At 37.9% G+C, this 14,446-nt stretch overlaps 1 long non-coding RNA gene across 1 annotated transcript in view; it reads left to right on the plus strand.

Moving 5' to 3' along the window:
• Window positions 1-3,356: 3,356 nt before the first annotated feature.
• LOC137056361 (uncharacterized) overlaps window positions 3,357-14,446 on the plus strand; it is an 83,964-nt gene continuing 72,874 nt past the window's right edge. The window contains exon 1 of the long non-coding RNA XR_010900311.1: window positions 3,357-3,609. This is a non-coding gene — a long non-coding RNA (uncharacterized lncRNA). The remainder of the gene's footprint in view (window positions 3,610-14,446) is intronic.

Here is a 14,446-nt window from a genome sequence, read left to right on the forward strand (position 1 = left end):
TTAATGTTGGACAATTTTCCAACACGATTTATAAATGAGGAAAAGCACCATCACGCAGGAGTTAACATATATGTTTAGAGCATAAAGTCACTACTAATGATCTGAAACAAGTGAGCTTTAGAGATAAAAAGGTGAATATTTGATGACTACAGTGATTATTTCTTGTTAGAGATCCAATTTTAATAATAATAATTCATCAAGGTCCTGAAAGCATTCTTTAGAAATGTTGGCCCATATTGATAGGATAGCATCTTGCAGTTGATGGAGATTTGTGGGATGCACATCCAAGGCACGAAGCTCCCGTGCCACCACATTGAGATCTGGTGACTGGGGGGCCATTTTAGTACAGTGAACTCATTGTCATGTTCAAGAAACCAATTTGAAATGATTCAAGCTTTGTGACATGTCCTGCTGCATTATCCTGTTGGAAGTAGCCGCCAGAGGATGGGTACATGGTGGTCATAAAGGGATGGACATGGTCAGAAACAATGCTCAGGTAGGCTGTGGCATTTAAACGATGCCCAATTGTCACTAAGGGGCCTAAAGTGTGCCAAGAAAACATCCCCCACACCATTACACCACCACCACCAGACACAGTGGTAAAAAGGCATGATGGATCCATGTTCTCATTCTGTTTACACCCAATTCTGACTCTACCATCTGAATGTCTCAAGAGAAATCGAGACTCATCAGACCAGGCAACATTTTTCCAGTCTTCACCTGTCCAATTTTGGTGAGCTTGTGCAAATTGTAGACTCTTTTTCCTATTAGTAGTGGAGATGAGTGGTACCCTGTGGGGTCTTCTGCTGTTGTAGCCTATCCGCCTCAAGTTTGTGCGTGTTGTGGCTTCACAAATGCTTTGCTGCATACTTCGGTTGTAACGAGTGGTTATTTCAGTCAAAGTTGCTCTTCTATCAGCTTGAATGAGTTGGCCTATTCTCCTCTGACCTCTACCATCAACAAGGCATATTGTTGATGCTAGAGCAGCTTGTGAAATACTCAGACCGGCCCATCAGGCACCAACAACCATGCCACAATAAAAGTTGCTTAAATCACCTTTCTTACCCGTTCTGACATTCAGTTTGGAGTTCAGGAGATTGTCTTGACCAGGACCACACCCCTAAATGCATTGAAGCAACTGCCATGTGATTGGTTGATAAGATAATTGCATTAATATATATATATATATATATATATATATATATATATATATATATATATATATATATATATATATATATATTATAGAATATATATATATATATTATAGAATAAAGATCTCAGCAACTTGACAAACACCAAATTGTTATGGCACGGGGACCGGGTCAGAGTATCTCTGAAACGGAAAGGCTTTGTGGTTTGCTCCCGGTCAGCAGTGCTGAGAATTTACCAACAGTCATCCGAGGAGGAACAGATCACAAACCGCCGACAGGGTGTTAGGTGCCCAAGGCTCATCGATGCACATGGGCAACAAAGGCTATCCCCTCTGGTCCGAGTCAACAGAAGGTCTACTGTGGCACAAGTCACACACAATTTTAATGATGGCTATGGGAGGAATGTGTCACAACACACAGTGCATCACACTCTGCTGCGAATGGGGCTGTGTAGCCACAGACCAATCAGAGTGGATGATGACCGAAAGCGCCTATAATGGGTACGCAAGCATCAGAACGTGGACGGCACCAGGGTGCACTGTGTGCTAGAGGGAGATTGATGCTCTGAGCAATGTTCTGGTGGGAAACCCTGGGTCTGCCCATAAATCCGTCTGTTGCAGACCATCATGACAATGGTGTTTCCTGGTGGAAGTGGCCTCTTTCAGCAGGATAATGAACCCTGCCACACTGCACACATTGTTCAGGAATGGCTTGAGGAACACGGCGAAGAGTTCAAGGTGTTGCCCTGGCCTCCAAATTCCCCATATCTCAATCCAATTGAGCATTTGAGGGATGTGCTGAACAAACATTTTGATCCACGGTGGCTGCACCTTACAATCTACAGAACTTGAAGGATCTGCTGCTAATGTCATTTAATATTATTAGAACTATTACCATCAATACACTACAGTATACGGTATATATTATAGTATCATAATATAAAATATAATAAAATCATAATAAAAAATGATAATAATATCAAAATAAAATATCTTAATTTTGGAATTAAATTTTCCAAAGTTCATGTAGTAGATGTTGAATTTGTGTGTATGTATTTCAAGGTAGCAAAACAAGGGCCTCAAATATACAATGCATCAGAATATTACTGCAGAGACACTAATATTGTAAAGAGGAATTTCACGTTTGAAACCTGTCTGCACATTTATTGTCGCACTGGAACCATTCATTCAGGGAACAAGAAGAAGAAGAAGAAGAAGGATGACATTCTCTCCAGCTCTGTCCTGAAGGTCAGCACTCAGACCTTCCCTTGAACTCTTTCCCGTTGTGTTATTGTTTTCACACCTTGCTAGACACTTTATGCCATCCTGTCTTCCGGCGTGACACTCAGATGCTCAACCTGACTCCCTTTCTCAAATCTATTAAAGTCCTCATGTATCTGGATTGCACAGGGGGCGGATGGTTATATAGTGTGTGGATGTGTGTATTTGTGTGCATGAGGGTTAAGGTAAATTTGAATTTTATCCCATCTGAGGTAAATTACATTCAAATCTCCTGTCCTTGTGATGTTAAAGTCACGCTCTGAAAATACTTAATCATGTTATCCAATCGCTCAGCCTCTCTCTCCTTTTTCTTTCCCTTGTTCTTCATGCTTCATATCCAGAATCTACTTCTAAGGAGCTTCAATTCGCATGCCATAATCTACGTTTCTAAAATATGTCTCAGGTATAACTTTGATATGACCCAACATTGTTAAATGATTTTTTGATCCAAAAATAATGCAGAGTAATAGCCTAAGATTTAGTTTTTGTAGCTTTTTGGGTTTACCTGCTTTTTTTCTGAAGTTCTTAAACAAAGAATCATGATAAAGCTTTCATTACAATTTATTTTAACAAGCACAGCAAGTAAGTTTGATTCATGCATTTTTCTGTGTAAATACTGTATGCCTACACTATAGGGTTTGAGATTTACTCCCATTTGCCTTCTTCCCAACAAGCATTGTGGTATGAATAATTAAAGAGTTCATGAATTGAGAAATCAACTTTCCCTTGAGCTTTTGATACATAAAATGTCATGGTAATATAATGCTGTAAATTTCGGAGCTGAAAACTTCCTTGTTAGTCAAAGAAAACTTTTTATTGACAGCTGGCTCAGCAAATGATCGATCTCAGAATATGCCTTGACACCGAAACTCCGCCTTAAAAGAAGAAGAACGTCTGATTCTGTAGCCCCGCCCACCGACTCACCATGCTGACTTGACACAGGCCTATAGAGCTAAAACAGCTAAACCAAGCAATAAACATACCGCATAAGCTTAATTTGGATTCCAATATTATGAATGCATGGATGAGCTTTATTTATAATGAATATCCAGCTTACCTGGGGAAGACATTGCGTGCGTCTGTTCCTTCATTTTACCTCAGATTCATTTGTAAACAAGAGACTGGATTTGCAGACAGGATGAGATTACATCCTGAAGCAATGAATGAAGCAACATGTGAGTAAAATGTTTATATATGATGTGATAGTATTGCATTGTTTCATATCATTTGACTATTGATTATGTGTATGTGTCTAGGACATATTTTTGCTGGCACATATATGAGGGAGCTGATAAAATGCAAATCTTATCCAATCATAGCAGTGTTAACTTCCAAGTCTAAAGTGCTGCACGCCCATAAAAACCAAGCGTGCAGGAGAGGGCCTCAAAATGAGTGCAGAAAATAGCCTATTACCTATTCATTATGATGTTTTTGAATGTAAAACCATGCAAACGTCATAAGTTGATCTCAGAAAACAGTATAAAACAATAAAAACGCCAGTTCATGACACCTTTACGGCACCTGTTAGTGGGTGGGATATATTAGGAAGCAAGTGTACATTTTGTCCTCAAAGTTGATGTTTTAGCAGCAGGAAAATTGGGCAAGCGTAAGGATTTTAGTGAGTTTGACAAGGGCCAAATTGTGACTGGGTCAGAGCATCTCCAAAACTGCAGCTCTTGTGGGGTGTCCGCGGTCTGCAGTGTTCATTATCTATCAAAAGTGGTCCGAAAAAGAAACAGTGGTGACCCGGCAACAGGGTCGGGCGGCACGTGGGGAGCGAAGGCTGGTCTATGTGGTTCAATCAAACAGATGTGCATCAGAGTGTCAGAATAAACAGTGCATCACGGGTTGTTTTTGTGGAGGCCCCACCTCGTAACTTACAGAGCTTAAATGATCTGATGCTAACATCTTAATGCCAAATACCACAGAACAGTGGAGTTCATGTAGCGATGTCAGGGCTGTTTTGGCGGGAAAAGGGCAGCCGACACAAAATCAGGAAGGTAGCCATAATGTTATGCCTGATCGGTGTATAGTAAAGTATACTACAGATATCTTTTTGCGGTCATCAAGCGCCAAATAATCAGAGAAAATAATAAAGGTCCGTAGCTTGGGGGTTGCTGAGCCCCTCGGCTCAAATCTCAGGGGCCTCCTGAAAGCCTAACGTGAAATCAATGTGATATACACCTTAATTGTCATATAGATTTTGGTCATGCTTCCCATCCTGCCTCTCTTAACTCATACTTAGTCATGATAATGGAAGGCGAAACACCATCATATGTCAGTGTGTTTCATACTGCGTTGCTGCGACATAAGCAGGTCAATGTCTAAACATAATTTTTTATCTTGGAGTGTCAGGTAACACATCTATTTCCATTAATATATGTGGCAGAGTGTTACCCTGAAGAAAAGGTCATAACCTTGTCACTTCCACGCTTGATAACATGCGTCTTGCTCAGGGAACACACACGCCCGTGACCAGTCAAAGAAAATATATTGGTTGTATTACAGTATCACGCATATTGAGAATAGACAATGATCCAAGCAGCTGTCCAAAGGATTGTATTCACAACTTTTTTTATTGCCCTTTTAATACTATAAATTCAACAACTGTCAGTTACACTTCGGCTGGCTGGAACTCAAGGCTGTTTATTTACTTAATAACTCAGGTAATTAGACAATGTGCACTTTGCACTGTTCAACTCGGTCTCTCTCAAAATTCTCTCCGGTTTCTTTCAGCAGTTCCTCTCTGCGTGTTTTCCAGCTCGAGTCCCAGCAAGCTGTGTAGTCCCAGCTTCTCTCTCTCTCTCTGGTCCTCATCTCCTGCGTGGCTTATAACCACTTGGTCTCTCCACGTCAATTACTGAAACAAGAGACAGGTGTTCATCGTTTGCCCCTGATTCACTTGCTGGTCCTCCGACTCTCTCCCGTCACAGACCTCGCTAAACCACGCCCCCCTCGCCACAGACACATTTCAAGGAAAGCATCAAGCCATGTCTAACCCTGCGTCCCAATTCGCATACTATCCATCCTAAATAGTATTCGAAAATAGAATTAGTATGTCCCAAATCGTAGTATGTTTAAAAGAGTATTCCAAAGATTCCCAGATGGTTTACTATTTCCGGTCCGAATTCGAAGTATGGATCGATGGGCGCACTAACGGCTGATATTGCCCACAACCCATTGCGAGTTGGACGAGGATTCGATTAGAACTACAAACGCGGATAAAAAGCGTTAAAAAACTACAAACATGACGGATATGAGTATGATGGTTGAGTAGAGAAGTTTAGATAAAGGGGTTTGAGTGACCAACTATCATTATTTAACCTGACAAAAGTATATTTATTCAGTGTTGTCCATATTATATTTCACCTGCAGCAGCATTGTGAACTTTTGTAAAGACACGTTTGACCATTAACTTTTAAATTCATCATTATATTTAAACTGCAAACACATGAGGAGAGTCTCTGACCCATAAAGACCCACACATGGCAGATCAACGTTTGGCTACATTTCTCTCCGATACGGTAGGAGATTAAACTGAATGTGGATTGACAGGGCAGTTAAAAGGTGACGGGATGCACGTAACTAAGCGACAGAGTCCGTTAAAGATGGCGAAGTAGTATGTCCCGAAGCTTGCATACTTTTCTGCTACACACACAAAAATACTTTTTCTTCATAAAAGAGTACATACTTTTAGGACGTAGTATAAGTAGGCGAATTGGGACGCAGCATAAATCTAATGTTTGCTTCACGTCCTGCCTCCTGAGAGACCTTCATCTGATTGATGTTTGAAGGCAGCATATCATACGCTGGCTTTGATATCCCACAATCCTGTGCTTTCCATTCAGTGACAGTTGAGCTGGGAAAAAAGATGGTGTCCGAAAGTTGTGTTTGCTGGTCAGTTTGTGTGTGAAAATGTGTTTTTAACCACATTTTCCACTTCTGATGTCATTTCTAGCGATAAATTACTAATGTAGTAGTTAAATATTTGTTTAGTTCTCGCCGAAGCTCTCTATTTTGCTGTATATCATTGAAGTGTTGAGATGCCTTCATGCACAAAACGCTGGCCTTACAAGCCATTGTCTCGTGACGCAGTGAGGCAACGAGTCAGCTGCCGAGGTTTCCGGATGCAGCCATTGTCATGCGCTTCCCTAGTCTCTTGTGTCATGTTGTCATTGGTTCACTGTCTTGAATGTTCACGTGTGTCTTGTTTAGTCATTAGTCCTTGTGTATTTAAGGCTCCATGTTTGTTTGTTTCCTTGTCTAGTATTGTTTCCTGCAGTTGGTGACTTCTGGGTCTGTTCGGGTCAGTCAAGTAAAACTGTCCTTGCTGATGGCACCTACCTGACCTCATTTAATCTGTCTGTTGTAGGCTATAGATATGTTCTTGCATAGCGGATACAGGAGATGTTGGTTATTTTATGTGTAGACTGAATTAGATTGATAAAGACATTGCTCTCTTCATTGTGATTGCATTTATTTAAGAGTAAAATGTGATTTACAACTAAAAATCTTGGGTTGATTAAACTTATATTTGGCTTTCCTGTAGCTCAACCAGTAGAGCGTGGCGCTAGCAAAGCCAAGGTCATGGGTTCAATTCCCAGGGAAAGCAAGAACTGACAATAATGTAAAATGTGTACCTTGAATGCAGTGTAATTCGCTTTGGATAAAAGCGTCTGCCAAACGCATAAATGTAAATGTAAAATGTATATTTGCTGGATTTCAACTGGACCTGCTTTGCTGACTAAATCATTATAACTTTATTGAGGAATAAACACAATTGGACCTTGTAACCTCTGCAAGGATACACTTTAAAATCCTGCTGCTCTCGGTAAATGCGTAAATAAATTCAATACGGTTCAATAATCCCGAAAGGAGAAGAGAAAACTGCAGGTTAAAACAGAAGGGAACAAAAGGAATCTGTATTTCTATTTATCAAGGGGATGCTTTAAAGTGTAAAGTGCACTATGAATAAATAAATCATTTTGTACTCAGAGCTTCAGAGTAAACATGGAACGCTTTAACATGCTTAAGAAAAGGAGGTGCGTTTTCTGACAGTTTCCTTATTATTAGGCAAACATTGGCATACATACTCAGGCGGTTTCAGTAGTGCAGCACATCAATTTTGAAACAGCGTCTCGAGTTTCCATGCGAGATGAGTTTCTTGGATAGTTGAAGAGGGCAAGTTAAAAAATTTGAACTAGAAAACAGGGAGAAAATTGTTGAATTGTGGGCTCTTATCCTTCCTGGGCTTGTTGCCATTTCATTGACAGTGAGAGTCTTAGAGGTCACAGGAGATGCTAATGCAATGAGAGCTATTTCACACTTTTAAGAGCCAATCTACTGTAATAAAATGAAGCACTTGCATGCCAAACTACTGTAAGAGTAAAATGTGTAGAAGTCAGTTAAACCATGTGCTGTTCTTATTGTCTGTAGCTTGTCTCTTTGCATACTGTATGCTGGTTTATTTTTTATGTTTATTTTTAACAAGTTCCCTGATTTTTTCAGTCTTTAACAGGTTGTGGAATATTTCCTTTTGAGTTGTTTAGTCAACGTGTCACAAAGTAAGCAGTTTTGCAAAGAGGCTGTAAGTATGAGGCACTTAAAAGCTATAGACCAGACGACAAACCCACGGCTTGCAGCTAGCACCCATATCTCATATCACCCCTAGAGAGGCCATTTACATAAAAGTTCATGAAACATAAATAATGAAAAAGTCATTAACATTAGTATAAGTTCATATCATAACATTGTTAGTCAGGGAGAACAATGAAGCCCTAGCACAGTGTGTAATGGAGAGGAAAGGAGAAGCTCAGCATGTGTCAAAAAGACAAGTAACACACTTGTACATGGCACTTAATGTAGCAGGTGATTTTAGGTATGATCTCATCCTCTGCTTGGATCATAATTGCGTTCCTGCTGTTTCTAGACTTTGAGCAGACAGAACAGAGAGAGCTTAGATCACTTTCTCTCTGAAGAAACCGGTACGAGCTTAGCCAAAACATGGAACCACAGGAGGAGACTTTTGATTCGTTTGAAAGCTTGACATATTCCCAAACCTATTCAACGTTAATTAATTCATTTCCCGTCCACTCACCCCTGGGGTTTGGAATAATGACATGTCTGTCCAAAAAAAAAAAAAAAAGTTTTGTGGAAAAAACAGAATATCAATTTTGTTATTCTTATTCTTCTGAATATTTAAATATATTGTTCACATTAAATATGATTTGACTTCGGATGTCGTGTCCAAACGTCATTGATGTCAACATAGTGGCATGTTGGGGTGTTTTTTTCACACCTATAGATTATTAGTCTTGTTCTGAAATAGTGACTCAAATCGCTACAATGTTGCAAGGAAACATTTCAAAGCACATTCGAGTGCAATGGTCCTGTTACTGGTCAGAGTTTCCTCTGTGTCATCCATCATGATGATTGACAAGTTTGCTCCATGAGCTTATTGTTGCTTTATTTTTAACTACTGAGACACACACACACACTATACGAATGTAACCATCATTCCAGCTAAATGATATATTACATTTGTATTAATACTGCAGCAAATTCATATGTGCTTTCTCTGGTCTCCCAGCGCTGTTTAGAGGTTTACTTTGTCAAGACATGCTATATGAATGTTATAATGCATAGGGCAGGAATCAAGGCTTCATTATGATAGCATTAACGCACTCAGAAGAACAAATACACAACATTTTAAGATGAGACTTTTGTTTTTCATCTGTGATAACTAATGTGCTCAATCACAGAGTAAGACACTACTACTACAACTTTTTATATAGCATATTTCAGTAACACTTTTAGAGATTACAGCCCAGAAAGTACTGTGCAAGTAAACCCCATTTACAGCATAACTTTCGGTAATTATAGTTTAACTATAAAATTAGTATGTGTAGTTATAAGGGAACAATATGTAACATTTGGGGAATAAATGGGTAACTCAGGAAAATTAACAAATTATTTATACTGTAATTACTGTTATTATCCATGTAGTTACAGGGTAAGTACTAAATTGTACGATTTGTTCATCGCATGTAACACCTCCCTATCTAACGGAGAATTTATACTAATTCATACGAATGTATTAAAACGTACTATAACCTACAATTTTGTACAACTCTCTGCATGAAACAAGAGGGGAACAAGCACCACTTTAAATTACAGCCCGTAGATTCTTACCCAACACAGTCTCACTCCTTACTCGTCAAATGTCTGACGCATGGTCAAGGAACCCGGCATCACATTTTAACGCACAGGGTAACCCTTTAGCGTCATTTTTCTCTGAGCGGTGTGCTTTATTCATTTCATCGAGAAACCTTTGGCATCATACACAGACGTGTTGGGCATATCATCATAATGAAATTATATATTGAGTTATGATTTTGCCATAATGAAATGTTGGAGTATATTTTTATTTACATTTATTTTTATTTATGCTAGTTAGACACGTTTTAACATGTTACCCAACCCCATCCAATCCCTAAAACTATTCATTGTGTAATATGATATACAACACGATATAACAGGCAGATACGTCTGCATGCTCAATTTACGAGGACAAGCGGTTGATCTGTGTGACGGAAATCCCCAAAAGTGATCAGCGTCTCCATCCACCAAAGATCATGCACACGTCGCATTTTAACAATTGCCACTTGAAAAAACTTTGCGTCAGATTTAATAGTGAAATTCCATTGGCTCTTGTGTGTCTTGTGACCGATTGCGTCATGCTCGATGTCATGTGTATCCTTTAAATGAGATGAATGAGTGCCTATAAGAGTATAAATCTTCATAAAATCATGTCTACTTTTACAAATGCAAAGAATTAAATGCGTCTTAATCTGGCGCATTAGGCAAACAATTGAAATGAATAAAGCACCATGCTTGTTACAAAATGATGCTTAAGAATTAATAGCGTTATACTTTTTGTGTATCAGCTATTCCATGCATCACAGTTTTAAAATGATTGAACTATACCATCTATAATCATTTATTATAATAAACTACAGACTTGCTGTGTAGTGTAGATCAGTATTTATGCAATATTTCAAATCGACACTCCTTTCAACCTTGCAACTTGTGTATCATCTTGAAGTTTTTCATTTTTGTGCTTGGAACTGTAATTATGATATTTCTGACTCCATTTGAAGGGCACACAAGAAATATTATATATATATATATATATATATATATATATATATATATATATATATATATATATATATATATATATATATATATATATATATATATATATATTAGGGCTGGGACTTTAACGCGTTAATTAAGATTAATTAATTACGTGACTTTAACGCGTTAATTAAGATTAATTAATTACGTGACTTTAACGCGTTAATTAAGATTAATTAATTACGTGACTTTAACGCGTTAATTAATTACGCAAAAAAAAAAAAAAAATTACCACACTTATTTTTGCACCGCGGAACGTTTTTCAATGAATGAGTTTCGACGGACCAATTATACTGGAACACCAACTAGCGCTCCGGAGTCACGACAACAACAAACCATGAGTGAACATGAACGAATAAGCTGATGAGACCGCTTTGCTTGGCCCTGTGGATGGGAAACTTTGTTTTAAAAAACGAAAGGATGGAAGCGTCAACAAGAGCATGGTTGTGAGCAACCTATACAACAAGGAATTAGCGTCTGACCGCAGCTCATCGAGCCTCAAATATCACAAATATGCTTTTGCTAAACTTAATGGCAAACATTGCGCTGGTGTGCTGGACTGAATTAAATCAACAATATTTTGTTGATTAAGCTTATGTATTCAGTCATTATTCAATGGTATACTAAAAATACATGTGAAAAATTACTTCTCATTGTTCTCAGGTCAAATATTTATATGCAATTAAAATGCGATTAATTTCGATTAATTAGTTACAAAGCCTCTAATTAATTAGATTAATTTTTTTAATTGAGTCCCGGCCCTAATATATAATATATATATAATATATTAAAAATAAGACTGCTGTATTTTTCCTGTATCCGATTGCAAATATTCAGTTTCATTGTTGTTGTTTTTTTTCCTCCACTTTTTACTATACAAATAATTGCAAATTTGAGTTTTGCAAAGAATAAAATGGTTCCTTTACAAATCCCCAATGAGAAAGCCAAAGGCGACTATAGTCTGTAGCAATGTGTGTGAAGAAAAATAGCAGTATAATTACATATATTTCAGATAAATGATTCACAGTCTGGGTGGAATCACAGGTCCAGTAATTGGTGACCTGTGCTCTAGTGTAGTCGCCTTTAGTCTTTCCAAACTTCCACCTGTAATTACCTCACTAATGACTGTAAAAAAGATCTGTATGAACACTGGTAATCTGCTCTATTGTAGGGCTCAATAGTTCAGTGCCACTGCTTCTGCCAAACTGTTGCATCAAGTATTCAGCGCCAATTATGAGACTCTAGACAGTAGGAAGATTTACAGGTCAGCTCTGTTTCGGAGCCACACAAACATTCCCTCGCATCCCAACATGGATCTCATCGTACCCCTCAGTCCTTCACTCTTCTTACGCGCTGGCTGTCAGCTGATGGAACCCTTGCAGTAAATTGAAAAGGATGATGGTCTGACAGCTTGATGATAGTAATTATCTTCTCAGCACTGGCTGTAACATTTTCAAAACGATAAATCGGCTGCGGCGGGGCTGGTTGGACAGACTGTTTCTGTGGGAAGTGCTGCAGCTAATTTGGTAGCCACAAAAATTCCCTTTCAGAATGAGTGAACACTGAAGACAAAATAAACCTATGGGCTATAACTGCTCTGCCACTGATTGTGTGTTTTACTAATGTACGGGATTGTTTCATCCCTGAGGCAACAAAGCGGTCACCCAGGGTCGGAAGACAGGAAGAAGTCAATTAATTGACGACTTCTCAAAGACATTTTACAAATCTGTCAAGCTTTCTTAATAGTTCCACTGAGTAAATCTCCTTCTTAGCTGCTGCACATTACTGGTGTGTCCCCTGCAGACAGACAAAAATTAATGCTGAAACTTTTTTTCGTTTTCTTTTTTTTAAATGTTTTTTTAAATTTCCAGAATGTTTGAAGGCCAACTTGTATGGATAGAACTTATGATGCCATTAAACAAATATTTAAAATACATACTGTCTGTATGTTGTTTATTCATTCATTTTGAGATTACATGTGAAATTATTAGAATATAAAAACAAAATAAAAAACTTTAATGTTATTTACAATTAATAAGTGTGCAATTTCAGAACTAATTATTAATTGTTTCAATTAATAATTAAATGTATATGTATATATGTATAATAATAATAATATAATAATAATAATAATAATAATACATGTTAATACTTATAAATCGTAATATATATTTGTATATGTTTATGTATACTATTGTCTCCCTTTTTGTAGTCTTCCACCCTCTTTAATATTTCTTCATCATTTGACATTTTGATAATTAAATATTATCTTTGCATTTTGTTATTATTATAATTATTCTTATTTTAATCTTTGTTCATTTTCAGGTTTAAATTGGATTTTGAATATTTTCTGTGCATGTCCAACTTTTGGGCCCAATGGTAAATGTAGCGTGTGCTCAGGTGGCTGAACGGTTCGCCCAATTGATTTAGGTTTCGCTCAGCAAGAAAAAAATTAGAGGAGCATTGCCAAGCATCGCATCATTACTAATTGCCAGTGGAGGGAGCTGTAGGGTTTCATCTTCTTTTAAACCTTCAGGCCAAGTCTTTCTCTTTTTTTTTTCCCTTAGGTTGGGTGACCCAACACTAGGTAAGCTCCATTTGATTTCTGCAGCTGTTCCCATGGCAATCGGTCACTTGTGGTTTAAAGGCTTGTCTGAGTGAAATAGTGTGGACTGTGCTTATGTTACATCCCTCTGATAACTTATCTGCAAGCAAAATGTGAATGGAATACATAGGTTTCAGCATGTGAGGACACTTTGATGAATGTGATTTCACCAAGTACATGTTCTTGGATCAATGTCTCGGTTTATCCTGCAACAACATTCCAATCAACTTTAGGTTTACAAGGTGCTTCTACATCAATGTTATTAACCTTTAATTTCACTCTTAATTTATTGATACTTTATAGGTAGGTTTAGGGGTAGGGACAGAGTTAAGACTACATTTTCTGACAGGAAATATAACAAAATATTTTGACCCAGGAACAAAAATTGACACTTTGACCTCAGTATTGTTGTGTATAATTGTGTGACCATTGGGAAATGTTGGAAACCATTGGAAAAGTAACTTTCTTAAATAGATCGCATCATGGTTACTTATTGCAACCCTACAGCTCCCTCCTTTTAACTTACTTTCTTGTGCAAGTGCAGTTAAACATTTAGAAATCACAATTTTCCTATATAGGAAAGGTGTGTGTGTGGGTGTGTGTTTGTGCATTTGTGTTTGTGTGTATAGGGGTTTGTGTGTGCAGCTAGCTGTCTAAACCGTTTAGATGGCTGATAATTCCAATAGATAAGATCCCTGAAGCTGTTTTTATAAACCTCCTTTTATCCCTCTACATGTCACCATTACTCTTCTCTGTTGTATAAATATGGCTAATAATCTGCCATCTCACAGGGAAACAACTAGGATGTGTTGATCTTTGGAGCAACCAGTGGGGACTCAACCACATTTCATTTCCAGGCACAAAGTCCTTTGAACAGTATAGCCTTTATGTGACTAAACAAGATATTAAATGGCACAGAGTAGATATTAATATTAATTCATTTTGTTGAAGTTAATTGTTCACCTTTGGATGATGTACAAAAGCAGTCGGTGCACGTCATATCACCAAGTGCAACACTTTCCTGGATCAATATCTTTGTTGATCCTGTAACTACATTTCGATCAGATTTGAGCGTTTACAGTTCATGTCAACTTTAGGCTTACAACCAGGGTTAGGTGCTTCTTCAGTGTTACTCACCTATCATTTCCCTTTAGGTTTTAGGGATCATTTATGGGTAGGGCTTATGTTTAGGATTAGGGATAGGGATA

The sequence above is a fragment of the Pseudorasbora parva genome, chromosome 21 (genome assembly GCF_024679245.1).
Source record: "Pseudorasbora parva isolate DD20220531a chromosome 21, ASM2467924v1, whole genome shotgun sequence".
Lineage (NCBI taxonomy): Eukaryota > Metazoa > Chordata > Actinopteri > Cypriniformes > Gobionidae > Pseudorasbora > Pseudorasbora parva.